We start from the raw sequence: 15837 nt of genomic DNA on the forward strand, positions 1-15837 counted from the left end.
GTGTGAAGCATGGTATTTGACATTTTTTGCACGCTAGTTTTCCGTTATAATTGACAAAACAGCGAGGTTGCACTATCCAAAAATTAAAAATACGATTTCAAATACTAGCGCAAGTGTTCCAGATTCTTTCCGGTTCAACACATTGCTATAAGCAAATACCAACGCTATATTCCTGTCAAGCTTTTCTTTCTCTCTCTCTCTCGCTTTGGGATAGGCGGGGAGGGGGTGCCCGCTGTCTTCAATTATTTATCACATAGTGTCTATTCATTGCTTCAGCTCGGCTCATCACTCTTGGCCAATTTTATTTTTCACTATTTTTTCATTTGGATAGTGACCTCCTCAGATAAGGTCTGGGGAAAATTGGCAGGGGTTCCGGTAGGAAATTTATAATTTTAATCAATTTAAGTCAAATATAACTGCTAAAAAATTCTTAATTCAATACACTTTGAAACATTTTTCAACATGGGTACTAAATCCAGCAGCCTTATTTAATCTATAGAACTTGTGTATCTATAATGCTTGTGTAATTATACTGTAATGTGCTATTTAAGAAAATAAAATAAACCTTATTTAATAAAGATCATAAGTAAATTCAACTCCCAGAGAACTCCACAAAAATTCTGCATTCTAGCATAAGCTTTGCTCTGATTGGCTGAGCTAGCTTGAAGCTTTGCTCTGATTGGCCCAGCTAGTACGCCTACCTGATTTCTTATTGGCTGAGCTAGTTCGTCATCTGATTTCTGATCCGCCCAGTATTGCCCTGATTGGCCGAGCTAGTTTGCCGATCTGATTTGTGATTGGCCTTTACTGACTACTAATTGACACACTCTAGTATTAAATATCTTAATTAATATTTTTGAAAAATGAGTAAAATGTAGAGGAAATGCTTATCCCCCTTGGAATAAGGACAATTGGTAATTATAATTTCTAAAAGGCAAGGTAGAACCTCCAAGAGACTGACTCTAGTTCTGCATTACCCTCTTAATTATTAACCTACCCTATTAAGGGAAAATTTTACACTGGGGGATTCCTCCCCCCCCCCCCCACGACTGCTTTAGAAGGAATTAGGACCCCTCTAACCAAATAATGGCAATTGTCAATTGACAATTGTCAATTATAACTGCCAATCGGCTATTATAATTGCTAAGAGGCAAGGTAGAACTTCCAACAGATTGACTCTACTTCAGCATTGTGGAGTAAAATGCATGAGAGAAAAATTTTCGATTGAACTGCTGTCAACCAGTATATGTTCCCCGGGGAAACCCAAGAACAGGGTCTACCATATCCCACCCCCCTAGGACATAAAAGGTATAGGATCGTTTAGAACCTCCAACAGATTGACTCTAGTTCAGCTTTGGGGTAAAATTATGATAGGTATAGGATCGTATAGAACCTCCAACAGATTGACTCTAGTTCAGCTTTGGGGTAAAATTGACCTTGATTCCCATTTAACTAGACAAACTGTCTTGGATTTTTCTACAACTGAACCTAACTGGACTTTTCCCACAACTCTTCCCTTTTCAATTCAAAAATCAACGGACTCGATCGAGGCCTTTGGCCTCGACCTCAATCCAAAAAAACTACTTTCCTTATGTGCGCGAAGCGCACACAGGGAGAGACACATATGAAACCTAACCTGACTTTTCCCAAAACTATTCGTTTTTAAATTCAAAAATCAACAGACTCGGTCGAGACCTTCGGCCTCAACCTCGATCCGAAAAAAAAATTACACAGAATGACACATACGAAACCTAATCTGATTCTTCCCAAAACTTTCCCCTTTTCAATTCAAAAAATCAACGGCCTTTGACCTCGACCTCAATCCAACAAAAAACTACTCTCCCTATGTGCGCAAATCTTACACAGGGAGAGACACATATGAAACCTAACCTGACTTTTACCACAACTATTCTTTTTTCAATTCAAAAATCAATGGACTCGGTTGAGGCCTGCTAAATGGCAAGGTAGAGCCTCCAACAGATCAATTCTAGTTCAGCATTACCCTCTTAAATATATAAAATACGATTTCAAATACTAGTGCAAGTGTTTAAGATTCTCTCCTATGATTCTCTATGTCTCCTGGAACTCAATTCTAAGAGTACAAACCTAAAGGAGGAAGTTTTATTTATTTTTAATTTTTTTTTATATTTCAGACTAATGGCCAAGTGCACTTTATAGTTGCAAGTCCTTTTTTCGCATCTTTATAACTTTGAAAAATAAAAAAATAAAAAATTTATGGACCAAGAATAACGCAAGACCTAGTAAAGTGTTATTATATGACATTAATCACGAATAGGAATAGCTGCTGACAGTCTGACTAAAAATCTGAACAATTTTTCCCGATCTAAAAATTATGTCTTATTTTGAATTTTTACATCGTGTGACCTCGCTCTTTTATCAATTATAATAGGTATAGGATCGTATTGAACCTCCAACAGGTTGCCTCTAATTCAGCTTTGGGGTAAAATTAACCTTGACTTGATGCCCATTTAACTGGACAAACTGTCTTGGCTTTTTCAACAATTGACCGTAACTTGACTTTTCCCACAACTATTCCCTTTTCAATTCAAAAATCAACAGACTTGGTCGAAGCCTTTGACCTCGACCAAGTCTGTTGACTTGGCTGAGGTTGACTTGGCTTTTCAATTCAAATATCAACGGATCTCGGTCGAGGCCTACGGCCTCGACCTCGATTCGGCCCTGTGTGCGCGAAGCGCACACATACGAAACCTAACCTGACTTTTCCCAAAGCTTTCCCATTTTCAATTCAAATATCAACGGATCTCGGTCGAGGCCTTCGGCCTCGACCTCGATTCGGCCCTGTTTGCGCGAAGCGCACACATACGAAACCTAACCTGACTTTTCCCAAAGCATTCCCATTTTCAATTCAAACATCAACGGATCTCGGTCGAGGCCTTCGGCCTCGACCTCGATTCGGCCCTGTGTGCGCGAAGCGCACACATACGAAACCTAACCTGACTTTCAAAGCTTCAACGGATCTCGGTCGAGGCCTTCGGCCTCGACCTCGATCCGAAAAAAAAATACTCTCCCTGTGTGCGCGAAGCGCACACAGGGAGAGACATATACGGACCTCTACAGCCAAAGACTACAACTCTTTACAATTGGCCTGATTTTATTTTAAAGTGCGGGTGCCCGAAGGGCACCCGCATAGGTCGCAAAAAACATCAAAATTACTGCCTGGGCTTGAGTAACTTTTCCTCAAAAAACATCAAAATTACTGCCTGGACTTGAGTAACTTTTCCTCCTGCCCCGTCACAATCGCTCTGTAGCTGTATCGCTGTATCTAGTTGATTAGAGTTGAATGAATGTCAATATCTCTTTGAACCTCCATCAGGGTTTCCCCCTGACTTCGACTTTCGACTTTTATGCATAAGTTATCATCTTTCGGGTTCCCATCATATGTGCACTAGGTGCACATATCGGGGCACACATCCTCAGTAGGATCTTGACGCCACTTTCATGCTTCCGCTCCAGTGGAGAAGGCTCTCCCATCTTGATTGCAAGTAATACCTTAAGGTTACGATTAAGGCAGGTACTTTTGAAGTAGTCTGCCACAGTCTACCTCACAGCTCCACCATTCCTCAACAATTCGCCCCCATGAATGACGCTGCACAAGGGTACCACTTGTCCACCTCAAACATCAAACACGGGAACGTATATAACAACGCTAATGATCCTTCCTCGGGTTCACCTAAGGAAACCTTGTTACGACTTTTACTTCCTCTGAAAGATCAAGTTTGAACAACTTTCAAACACAAAGCTCTTCCAAAGGAAGAGCACATTCAACCCAACATCAGCTTACGGTTTTTCCGAAGCTCTAACCCATTGGAAAGCAGTCCTCTTGCAATCCTAGCGCCTTCAAAACAACTATGTTTGCATTAACAATCACCAAATGACCTCTCAATCACACTCGTCCACTGAGTACAGCTACTCAGGTGAACATATGCTTAAGACCGAGGTTAGACCGTTCCTCAAACGATAACCTTTTGCTACACTAATACCAACAAAATGTGTCTTTTGGACTGACATTCACCTTATCCCCTCTCAACTCTTTGTGCTCTTCCTACAAAGAACACATGGGCTCTCTCTCCTTATCGTCTCTCCCAGCACAGTATCCAATCACCAATTTCTCACTATTTCCATTCAGCTCTCACCCACTAGATACAGCTTTCACCCATTCTTCACTAATTCCACTCATCCTTGCAGGCTCTCGTTTTTTTACGAGAGCCCCCCGTCTGCAAAAGCAAGATCCAATTTATTATTGCTGTCAAATATCCAACTACCATCTGCCTCATGCTATTCCAAAGGAAGAGCAAATTCAATCTCTCTCCTGGGAGTCTCTCCTGGCACACTAGCCCCACCATTCCTTAACAATCCGTTGAGCACTCCTTTGTTCAACAAAGGGCCCCATGAATGACGCTGCACAAGGGTACCACTTGTGCACCTCAAACATCAAACACGGGAGCGTATATCAATAACAACACTAATGATCCATCCTCAGGTTCACCTAAGGAAACCTTGTTACGACTTTTACTTCCTCTAAAGAATCATGTTTGAACAACTTTCAAACACATCACGAGGGGCGTTGGAACTTTGCAGGTTCTCGTTTTCTAACAAGAACCCTGCCAGAAATCAAACTACCATTCTCCTTGTGCTCTTCCAAAGAAAGAACACATTCAACCCACCATCAGATTGCAATGTTTCCGATGCGCTAACCCATTGAAAAGCAGTCCTCCTGCAATCCTAGCGCATTCAAAACCACTTTGCTTGCGTTAACTCTTTTCATTTAACTCTCATCCACTAGATACAGCTAAACAGTTTGTTCTTCCAAAGGAAGAGCAAATTGGTTTTCTCTCCTGCGAGTCTCTCCCAGTCTCCCACACTAGCCATTCAACTCTCATTCAACCCACCATCAGTTTACAGTGTTTCCAAAGCACTAACCCATTGGAAAGCAGCCCTCTTGCAATCCTAGCGCCTTCAAAATCACTTTTTCCATTCAACTCTCATCCACTACAGTTTGTCACAAGCTACTAGTTCCTTCACAAGAGCCCCCTTCTGCAAAAGCAAGATCCAATATATTATTGCTGCCAAATATCCAACTACCATTCCCTTGTTCTCTTCCAAAGGAAGAGTACATTGTAACCACCATCAGTTTATAGTGTTTCCGAAGCGCTAACCCATTGGAAAGCAGCCCTCTTGCAATCCTAGCGCCTTCAAAATCACTGTTTCCGTTCAACTCTCATCCACTACAGTTTGTCACAAGCTTTGTAGGCTCTAGTTTCCTAATAAAAGCCTTCCGTCTGCAAAAGCAAGATCCAATCTTTTATTGCTGCCAAATATCCAATCCTCTTGTACTCTTACAATGGAAAAACAACATTGCGAATAACTCAAACAACATTGCGAATAACTCAGACAACATTGCGAATAACTCGAACAACATTGCGAATAACTCAAACAACATTGCGAATAACTCAGACAACATTGCGAAAAACTCAAACAATATTGCGAAAAACTCAAACAACATTGTGAATAACTCAAACAACATTGCGAATAACTCAAACAATATTGAAATCCAGAGAAAGAGTACATTGTAACCACCATCAGTTTATAGTGTTTCCCAAGCGTTCACCCATTGGAAAGCAGCCCTCTTGCAATCCCAGCGCTTTCAAAATCACTATTTCCATTCAACTCTCATCCATCTACAGTTTGTCACAAGCTATGCAGGCTCTAGTTTCCTCACAAGACCTCCAAGTCTGGAAAGGCAAGATCCAATCTATTATCTCTGCCAAAAATCCAACTACCATCCTCCTTGTGCTCTTCCAAAGGAAGAGAACATTGCCTCTCTCTTTTTGGGTTTTCTCCTGGCAACACTAGCCAATCACCTTCATTTCTTACTATTTCCATTCAACTTTCATCCTCTAGATACAGCTACACAGGTGCACGGATGCTTAAGCCCGTGAATGGTAACACCGTTTCTCAAGCGGTAACCATGTGCTACACTAATACCAACAATATGTGACATTTGTACTGACATTCATTTTAGCCTAAGTCAACTGTTTTTGCTCTTCCTAAGGAAGAGCCTTATATCACCCATCCTCACTATATCCATTCAGCTTTGAAGAGCAATCTCCTGGCACACTTAACAATAGATGCACACTAGATGCAGCTATCACCCATTCCTCACTTTTTCAATTCAGCTTTACAGAACAGTCCTGTCACACTAGCCAACCACCCATTCCTCACTATTTCAATTCAACTCTCATCAACTATTACTAGCCAATCATCCATTCCTCACTATTTCCAATCAACTCTCATCCACTAGTTACAGCTATAACCCCATTCCTCACTATTGCTACTTCTACCCCCTGTCTGCAAAAGCAAGACCCAATCTGTTATTCATGCCAAAAATCCAACTACCATTCTCATTGTACTCTCCCAAAGAAAGAGTACATTGTAACCACCTATCACCCATTCAAGTGGGTGATATAGCCTATCACCCATTCCTCACAATTTCCATTCAACTCTCATCCACGATAGCCCATGTCAACTGTATGTGCTATTCCTAATGAAGAACACATCTGCTCTCTTTCCTTTGGGTCTCTCCCGGCACACTAGCCAATCACCCATTCCTCACTTTCAATTCAATTCTCATCAACCATTACTAGCCAATCACCCATTCCTCACTATTTCCATTCAACTCTCATCCACTAGTTACAGTTATAACCCATTCCTCACTATTGCTACTCTACCCCCTGTCAGCAAAAGCAAGACCCAATCTGTTATTCCTGCCAAAAATCCAACTACCATTCTCACTGTACTCTTCCAAAGGAAGGGTACACTGTAACCACCTGTCTGCCCCCTGTCTGCAAAAGCAAGACCCAATCTGTTAATCCTGCCAAAAATCAAACTACAATTCTCATTGTGCTCTTCCAAAGAAAGAGCACATTGTAACCACCTATCACCCATTCATATGGGTGATATAGCCAATCACCCATTCCTCACTATTTCCATTAAACTCTCATCCACTAGATGCACCTATAACCCATTCCTCAACATTTCCATTCTACCCCCTGTTTGCAAAAGCAATTTTTTCCATTTTATTTCCATTCTACCCCCTGTCTGAAAAAGCAAGACAAAATCTGTTATTCCTGCCAAAAATCCAACTACCATTCTCATTGTACCCTTCCAAAGGAAGAGTATATTGTAACCACCATCAGTTTATAGTGTTTCCGAAGCGCTCACCCATTGGAAAGCAGCCCTCTTGCAATCCCAGCGCTTTAAAAATCACTATTTCCATTCAACTCTCATCAACTACAGTTTGTTACAAGCTATGCAGGCTCTAGTTTCCTCACAAGAGCTCCCAGTCTGAAAAGCAAGATCCAATCTATTGTCTCTGCCAAAAATTCAACTACCATCCTCCTTGTGCTCTTCCAAAGGAAGAGAACATTGCCTTTCTCATTTGGGGTTTTCTCCTGGCAACACTAGCCAATCACCCATTCCTCACTTTCAATTCAATTCTCATCAACCATTACTGGCCAATCACCCATTCCTCACTATTTCCAATCAACTCTCATCCACTAGTTACAGCTATAACCCCATTCCTCACTATTGCTACTCTACCCCCTGTCTGCAAAAGCAAGACCCAATCTGTTATTCCTGCCAAAAATCCAACTACCATTCTCATTGTACTCTCCCAAAGAAAGAGTACATTGTAACCACCTATCACCCATTCAAGTGGGTGATATAGCCTATCACCCATTCCTCACAATTTCCATTCAACTCTCATCCACAATAGCCCATGTCAACTGTATGTGCTATTCCTAATGAAGAAAACATCTGCTCTCTTTCCTTTGGGTCTCTCCCGGCACACTAGCCAATCACCCATTCCTCACTTTCAATTCAATTCTCATCAACCATTACTAGCCAATCACCCATTCCTCACTATTTCCATTAAACTCTCATCCACTAGTTACAGCTATAACCCATTCCTCACTATTGCTACTCTACCCCCTGTCTGCAAAAGCAAGACCCAATCTGTTATTCCTGCCAAAAATCCAACTACCATTCTCACTGTACTCTTCCAAAGGAAGGGTACACTGTAACCACCTGTCTGCCCCCTGTCTGCAAAAGCAAGACCCAATCTGTTAATCCTGCCAAAAATCAAACTACCATTCTCATTGTGCTCTTCCAAAGGAAGAGTAAATTGTAACCACCTATCACCCATTCATATGGGTGATATAGCCAATCACCCATTCCTCACTATTTCCATTAAACTCTCATCCGCTAGATGCACCTATAACCCATTCCTCAACATTTCCATTCTACCCCGTGTCTGCAAAAGCAATTTTTTCCATTTTATTTCCATTCTACCCCCTGTCTGAAAAAGCAAGACAAAATCTGTTATTCCTGCCAAAAATCCAACTACCATTCTCATTGTACCCTTCCAAAGGAAGAGTATATTGTAACCACCATCAGTTTATAGTGTTTCCGAAGCGCTCACCCATTGGAAAGCAGCCCTCTTGCAATCCCAGCGCTTTAAAAATCACTATTTCCATTCAACTCTCATCAACTACAGTTTGTCACAAGCTATGCAGGCTCTAGTTTCCTCACAAGAGCTCCCAGTCTGAAAAGCAAGATCCAATCTATTATCTCTGCCAAAAATTCAACTACCATCCTCCTTGTGCTCTTCCAAAGGAAGAGAACATTGCCTTTCTCAATTGGGGTTTTCTCCTGGCAACACTAGCCAATCACCCATTCCTCAATTTCAATTCAATTCTCATCAACCATTACTGGCCAATCACCCATTCCTCACTATTTCCATTCAACTCTCATCCACTAGTTACAGCTATAACCCATTCCTCACTATTGCTACTCTACCCCCTGTCTGCAAAAGCAAGACCCAATCTGTTATTCCTGCCAAAAATCCAACTACCATTCTCACTGTACTCTTCCAAAGGAAGGGTACATTGTAACCACCTGTCAACCCCCTGTCTGCAAAAGCAAGACCCAATCTGTTAATCCTGCCAAAAATCAAACTACCATTCTCATTGTGCTCTTCCAAAGAAAGAGTACATTGTAACCACCTATCACCCATTCATATGGGTGATATAGCCAATCACCCAATCCTCACTATTTCCATTAAACTCTCATCCACTAATTACAGCTATAACCCATTCCTCACTATTTCTACTCTACCCCCTGTCTGCAAAAGCAAGACCCAATCTGTTATTCCTGCCAAAAATCCAACTACCATTCTCATTGTACTCTCCCAAAGAAAGAGTACATTGTAACCACCTATCACCCATTCAAGTGGATGATATAGCCTATCACCCATTCCTCACAATTTCCATTCAACTCTCATCCACTATAGCCCATGTCAACTGTATGTGCTATTCCTAATGAAGAACACATTGGCTCTCTTTCCTTTGGGTCTCTCCCGGCACACTAGCCTATCACCCATTCCTCACAATTTCCATTCAACTCTCATCCACAAGATACACCTATAGCAAATTCCTCACTATTTCCATTCTACCCCCTGTCTGCAAAACCAATTTTTTCCATTTTATTTCCATTCTACCCCCTGTCTGCAAAAGCAAGACCCAATCTGTTATTCCTGCCAAAAATCCAACTACCATTCTCATTTTTCTCTTCCAAAGGAAGAGTACATTGTAACCACCATCAGTTTATAGTGTTTCCGAAGCACTCACCCGAAAGCAACCCTCTTGCAATCCTAGCGCCTTCAAAATCACTGTTTCCATTCAACTTTCATCCACTACAGATTGTCACAAGCCTTGCTGGCTCAAGTTTCCTGACTAGAGCCCCCCGTCTTCAAAAGCAAGATCCAATCTATAATTTCTGCCAAAAATCCGAATACCATTCTCATTTTTCTCTTCCAAAGGAAGAGTATATTGTAACCACCATCGGTTTATAGTGTTTCCGAAGCGCTCACCCATTGGAAAGCAGCCCTCTTGCAATCCCAGCGCTTTCAAAATCACTATTTCCATTCAACTCTCATCCACTTTATGCAGCTACATAGTTTTTCACAAGCTTTGCAGGCTCTCGTTTCCTCACAAAGGGCCCCCTCTGCAAAAGCAAGATCCAATCTATTATTGCTGCCAAAAATTCAACTACCATCCTCCTTGTATTCTTCCAAAGGAAGAGAACATTCAACCCACCATCAGTTTAAAGTGTTTCCAAAGCGCTAGCCCATTTGAAAGCAGTCCTCTTGCAATCCTAGCGCATTCAAAACCACTTTGCTTGCTTTACCGCTCGCCAAAATACCTCTCAATCACACTCGTCCACTGAGTACAGCTACACTGTGCACGGATGCTTAAGGCCGTGAATGGTTAGACCGTTGATCAAGCGGTAACCATGTGCTACACTAAAACCAACAACATTTGTCATTTGGACTGACATTCACTTTACCCCATGTCAACTGTTTCCCATTCAACAAGCTCAAATTTTCTTTTGGATAGTGACCCCCTCAGGACCAAGTGGAAATCAAAGGGAACACTAGAGCTCTCTCTATCTCTCTTTCTCTCCTTGAGTCTCCAACTGGTATGCTAGTCAACTTTCCTTGCTAAACGTTTAACCATTGGTTAGACCAATGCTTAGACCATTGCTCAAGCGGTAACCATATACTACACCAATACCAACAAGCCATTTCATACACACATTGAGGCCAAACTCTCGCCTGACTTCTCTATACAAGTGAGAAGTGACAGTTTTGATCTGTCAAAGTTTGACACACCAATTGGTGTAACTAGTGCGAACTTTGCCGTGACAACAAACAGACCAAAACATACCAGCCAAGACCAAGTGGAAATAAAAGGGAACACTAGAGCTCTCTCTATCTCTCTTTCTCTCCTTGAGTCTCTCACTGGTATGCTAGTCAAATTTCCTTGCTAGACATTTCCAATTCCACACACAATCACACTCATCCACTGAGTACAGCTACACAGGTGCACGGATGCTTAACGCCGTGAATGGTTAGACCGTTGCTCAAGCGGTAACCATGTGCTACACCAATACCAACAACAGGCTCATTTAGACTGAGATCCACTTTACCCCGTGTCTACGGCTTCCATTCATCAAGCCACATTTTTTCTTTTGGATAGTGACCCCCTCATATAAGGTCTGGGGATTATCGGCAGGGGTTCCGGTTGCAAATTTATAATTTTAATTAATTAAACACACTTTTTCACATTTTTCAACAGGCTGATTGAATCAACTCAATCGACTGGCTAGGTGGACCAACAAGCCGTATCAATGCCCATTTTTATATATGCATTGAGGCCAAACTCTCGCCTGACTTCTCTATACAAGTGAGAAGTGACAGTTTTGATCTGTCAAAGTTTGACACACCAATATGTGCAACTAGTGCGAACTTTGCCTTGACAACAAACAGACCAAAACATACCAGTCAAGATCAAGTGAAAATCGAAGGGAATACTAGAGCTCTCTCTATCTCTCTTTCTCTCCTTGAGTCTCCCACTGGTATGCTAGTCAACTTTCCTTGCTATACGTTTCCAATTCCACACACAATCTCACTCATCCACTGAGTACAGCTACACAGGTGCACGGATGCTTAAGGCCGTGAATGGTTAGACCGTTGCTCAAGCGGTAACCATGCGCTACACCAATACCAACAACTGGCTCATTTAGACTGAGATCCACCTTAGCCCGTGTCTACGGCTTCCATTCATCAAGCCCCATTTTTCTTTTGGATAGTGACCCCCTCATATAAGGTCTGGGGATTATCGGCAGGGGTTCCGGTTGCAAATTTATAATTTTAACTAATTAAACACAATTTTTAACATTTTTCAACAGGGTCAGTGAATCAAGCCAGCTGACTCGCTAGTGGACCAACAAGCCGTATCATCCGGTTACCATCCGCTTAACACATACCAATACTCTGCCTAGGCAGAGTTCCCGGGTTCACCACTCGGATACACACATACCAAGGTGCCTAGGCAGAGTTCCCGGGTTCACCGCTTAAAGCACGGAAGCCTTCAAGCCGAGGCTAGTTGGACCATCGCTATAGCGGTAACCCACTGCTCTAAGTAAATACCAAAGCTATATTCCTTTCAAGCTTAAATGTCATTTATAATTGACATTTACCCTAGTTGCTCTTAAACCGTTCTTTAGCGGTAACCCATTGCTCAAACCATATACCAACACTATATTCACCGCTTAAAGCACGGATGCTTTCAAGCCGAGGCTACTTAGACCGCTCCTCGCTAATAACTTTCCTTGCTATACGTTTCCAATTCCACAAACAATCACACTCATCCACTGAGTACAGCTACACAGGTGCACGGATGCTTAAGGCCGTGAATGGTTAGACCGTTGCTCAAGCGGTAACCATGCGCTACACCAATACCAACAACTGGCTCATTTAGACTGAGATCCACCTTAGCCCGTGTCTACGGCTTCCATTCATCAAGCCCTATTTTTCCTTGGATAGTGACCCCCTCATATAAGGTCTGGGGATTATCGGCAGGGGTTCCGGTTGCAAATTTATAATTTTAACTAATTAAACACAATTTTTAACATTTTTCAACAGGGTCAGTGAATCAAGCCAGCTGACTCGCTAGTGGACCAACAAGCCGTATCATCCGGTTACCATCCGCTTAACACATACCAATACTCTGCCTAGCAGAGTTCCTGGGTTCACCACTCGGATACACACATACCAAGGTGCCTAGGCAGAGTTCCCGGGTTCACCGCTTAAAGCACGGAAGCCTTCAAGCCGAGGCTAGTTGGACCATCGCTATAGCGGTAACCCATTGCTCTAAGTAAATACCAAAGCTATATTCCTTTCAAGCTTAAATGTCATTTATAATTGACATTTACCCTAGTTGCTCTTAAACCGTTCTTTAGCGGTAACCCATTGCTCAAACCATATACCAACACTATATTCACCGCTTAAAGCACGGATGCTTTCAAGCCGAGGCTACTTAGACCGCTCCTCGCTAATAACTTTCCTTGCTATACGTTTCCAATTCCACAAACAATCACACTCATCCACTGAGTACAGCTACACAGGTGCACGGATGCTTAAGGCCGTGAATGGTTAGACCGTTGCTCAAGCGGTAACCATGCGCTACACCAATACCAACAACTGGCTCATTTAGACTGAGATCCACCTTAGCCCGTGTCTACGGCTTCCATTCATCAAGCCCCATTTTTCTTTTGGATAGTGACCCCCTCATATAAGGTCTGGGGATTATCGGCAGGGGTTCCGGTTGCAAATTTATAATTTTAACTAATTAAACACAATTTTTAACATTTTTCAACAGGGTCAGTGAATCAAGCCAGCTGACTCGCTAGTGGACCAACAAGCCGTATCATCCGGTTACCATCCGCTTAACACATACCAATACTCTGCCTAGGCAGAGTTCCCGGGTTCACCACTCGGATACACACATACCAAGGTGCCTAGGCAGAGTTCCCGGGTTCACCGCTTAAAGCACGGAAGCCTTCAAGCCGAGGCTAGTTGGACCATCGCTATAGCGGTAACCCACTGCTCTAAGTAAATACCAAAGCTATATTCCTTTCAAGCTTAAATGTCATTTATAATTGACATTTACCCTAGTTGCTCTTAAACCGTTCTTTAGCGGTAACCCATTGCTCAAACCATATACCAACACTATATTCACCGCTTAAAGCACGGATGCTTTCAAGCCGAGGCTACTTAGACCGCTCCTCGCTAATAACTTTCCTTGCTATACGTTTCCAATTCCACAAACAATCACACTCATCCACTGAGTACAGCTACACAGGTGCACGGATGCTTAAGGCCGTGAATGGTTAGACCGTTGCTCAAGCGGTAACCATGCGCTACACCAATACCAACAACTGGCTCATTTAGACTGAGATCCACCTTAGCCCGTGTCTACGGCTTCCATTCATCAAGCCCCATTTTTCTTTTGGATAGTGACCCCCTCATATAAGGTCTGGGGATTATCGGCAGGGGTTCCGGTTGCAAATTTATAATTTTAACTAATTAAACACAATTTTTAACATTTTTCAACAGGGTCAGTGAATCAAGCCAGCTGACTCGCTAGTGGACCAACAAGCCGTATCATCCGGTTACCATCCGCTTAACACATACCAATACTCTGCCTAGGCAGAGTTCCCGGGTTCACCACTCGGATACACACATACCAAGGTGCCTAGGCAGAGTTCCCGGGTTCACCGCTTAAAGCACGGATGCTTTCAAGCCGAGGCTACTTAGACAGCTGCTCACTAGTAAATACCAGACAGTCAGAAAGTCGTCTTATCTAGCTTATGCCCACCGCTTAAGTTAGAGGCTAGTTAGACGGTCGCTTTAGCGGTGGTTCAACATGGGGTTCCCATTTAGCCGATTTCCACTGTATAGCATTCAAGCTTCTCGCTCTCTCGCTCTTGCTTCGGGATAGGCGGGGAGGGGGTGCCCGCTGTCTCCAATCACTTTCCAGAGAGTGTCTAATCATTGCCTCAGCTCAGCCCATAACTCTTGGCCAATTTCATTTTTCACTATTTTTTTATTTGGATAGTGACCCCCTCATATATGTTCTGGGGATTATCGGCAGGGGTTCCGGTTGCAAATTTATAATTTTAACTAATTAAACACACTTTGAACATTTTCGACAATTGTCATTTATAACTGACAAATGTCATTTATAATTGACAATTTACCCTAGTTGGACTTATACCGTTGCTTTGAATCAAGCCAGCTGACTCGCTAGTGGACCAACAAGCCGTATCATCCGGTTACCATCCGCTTAACACATACCAATACTCTGCCTAGGCAGAGTTCCCGGGTTCACCACTCGGATACACACATACCAAGGTGCCTAGGCAGAGTTCCCGGGTTCATCGCTTAAAGCACGGATGCTTTCAAGCCGAGGCTACTTAGACAGCTGCTCACTAGTAAATACCAGACAGTCAGAAAGTCGTCTTATCTAGCTTATGCCCACCGCTTAAGTTAGAGGCATATACAGTTAGAGACCATACACATTCACTTTCACATACACATACACATACACATACACTACACATACACATACACATACACATACACATACACACACACATAAACATAACACATACACATACACATACACATACACTAACACATTCACATACCTAACCTAACCTAACCTATAACCTAACCTAACCTAACCTAACCTAACCTAATCCTAACTAACCTAACCTAACCTAACCTTAACCTAACCTAACCTAACCTAACCTAACCATACCTAACCTAACATAACCTAACCTAACCTAACCTAACCTAACCTAACCTAACCTAACCTAACCTAACCTAACCTACCTAACCTAAACCTAACCTAACCTAACTAACCTAACCTAACCTAACCTAACCTAACCTAACCTAACTAACCTACTAACCTAACCTAACCTAACCTAACTAACCTAACCTAACCTAACCTAAACCTAACCTAACCTAACCTAACCTAACACTACCTACCTAACTAACCTAACCAACCTACCTAACCATAACCTAACCTAACCTAACCTAACCTAACCTAACCGAACCTAACCTAACCTAACCTAACCTAACCTAACCTAACCATAACCTAACCTAACCTAACCTAACCTAAACCTAACCTAACCTAACTAACCTAACCTAACCTTACCTAACCTAACCTAACCTAACCTAACCTAACCTAACCTAACCTAACCTAACCTAACCTAACCTAACCATAACCATACCTAACCTAACCTAACCTAACCTAACCTAACCTAACCTAACCTTACCTAACCTAACCTAACCTAACCTAACCTAACCATACCTAACCTAACCAAACC

This window comes from Artemia franciscana, chromosome 19 (assembly GCF_032884065.1).
Source record: "Artemia franciscana chromosome 19, ASM3288406v1, whole genome shotgun sequence".
NCBI lineage: Eukaryota > Metazoa > Arthropoda > Branchiopoda > Anostraca > Artemiidae > Artemia > Artemia franciscana.